Genomic DNA, 1887 nt, shown 5'->3' on the forward strand with positions numbered 1-1887 from the left:
ATGGTGATTACCCTATGGCAAGCCTAGAATGAGAGTAGCGCATGAAGCAGTAGTAGTAGAAGGGACTTGGAGGAGTCAAGGCAGTTCTTGAGGAAAGTACAGATAGATGTGGAAGGTAGTATGGGCCCGTACTATTGAAAGCAGAGGATCCGTACTCGAATCAAGGAAGGCTGAGATGAATCCATGGAACATGTAGTGTAGGTGATCCCTCGAGATATGATTAGCGTACTGATGTTTGTTATGATGTGTTTCAGTATGGTGGTCCTACGCCCTAAACCAGCAGTTGGCAGTTCAGGTGTCGGTGAGGGTTCAGGCTCAGGCTCTGAAACTGAGCAGCTACACAAGCAAACTAGGGAGTTCATCTCCTCCGAGATCACATGCAACATATTAGACCAGACTCCTGTGATCTTTGGTACGGTCAAGGAAGGTATCCTGGAGATTCTTGATGAGAGGTTGAGTGCTTTCCGCACTGAGATGGCGGCCATGCTAGGGGCCCGTACGGTGACTTTTAGGGAGTTCATAGCGTGTGGAGCTCCAGATTACCATGTGGCTAAGGACCCCATTGCTAGCAGCAGATGGTTGGCTGATGTCGCCAACGCTTTCCGTACGAGCAAATGTCCCGAGGTGGACAAGATCTGACATGCTTCCTGTCTGCTGAAGGACAGAGCACGCGATTGGTGGGAGGAGGTCGGACATGCCATTGGTGATGACACAGCTTTAGATGTGATGACCTGGAGTGACTTTTCAGCCAAGTTCAGGGTCGAGTTCGCACCTGTGATTGAGGTGCAGCAGCTAGCGAGAGTGTTCCAGGATTTACAGCGGGCCACTGAGACGGTGACTGAGATCATCGCCAAGTTTAGGGAGAGGGCCCTTCTTGTTCCGCAGTACGTGGCGGACGAGGAGATGAAGAAGGCCCGATATCACGAGATGTTGAGGGGTGAAATACAGCAGTTTGTGAGCCGTTCCAGCTGCAAGACGCTGGAAGACATGATTGCGAGAGCTCGGGAGAGAGAGCTAGATTTGGAGATGGAGAGGAAGAGGAAAGTCGAGGGGGTGCAGACAGTGAGTGCGGGCAAGAAGCCCAAGGTGTCTGATCAAATATCGAGGAGCCAGCAGTGCCGCAGCCGGTGTGGCAAATGTGGAAAGATGCACAAGGGGGCGTGCAAGGCAGGGAGTTCGGGCTGCTTCAAGTGCGGCCAGACTGGTCATATGAGCAGGAATTGTATAGTTGCTACCACTACAACAGGATCAGATATGATTTGCTTTTAGTGCAATCAGAGGGGACACAAGCGATCCCAGTGCCTGAGTTTAGCTGCAGCAGGACAGGTGGCGGCACCTGCTCCTGCCACACTGAGGATTACAGAAAGCCGTCAGGGCCGGGATGAGGTGCCCACAGCGAGGGGCAGAGCTTTTCAGCTGACTGCTGAGGAGGCACGTGTGGCTCCCGATGTTGTGACTGGTATGTATTCTCTCCTTATCTCTTTATTTATCTTGATTGTCGCTCATGTTTTATGTGTTTATTATAGGATCGTTCCTAGTGAACGGTATATTAGCTTTGGTATTGTTTGATTCGGGTGCCACCCGATCTTTGGTGTCGCTCACTATCAGCAAGCGATTTGTAGGAGCTCCAGGGGAGCTGGGTTGTCCACTGGATGTGGAGATAGCAGATGACAGGATTGTCAGCGTCACGAGGGTTCACAGAGGATGTACGCTACAACTATTCGATTAGCATTTTTCAGTAGACCTGGTTCCTATTCCTCTGCGTGGGAATAAGGTTATAGTGAGTATGGATTGGTTAAGCCCCAATGGGGAAGTGATAGACTGCGAGCAGCAGCTAGTGAGGGTTCGCACCCCTATTGGGGGAGAGCTAGTGATCCAGGGCGAGAG

The sequence above is a fragment of the Lactuca virosa genome, chromosome 8, assembly GCF_052849685.1.
Source record: "Lactuca virosa cultivar CGN04683 chromosome 8, Lactuca_virosa_CGN04683_v6, whole genome shotgun sequence".
Taxonomy (NCBI): domain Eukaryota; kingdom Viridiplantae; phylum Streptophyta; class Magnoliopsida; order Asterales; family Asteraceae; genus Lactuca; species Lactuca virosa.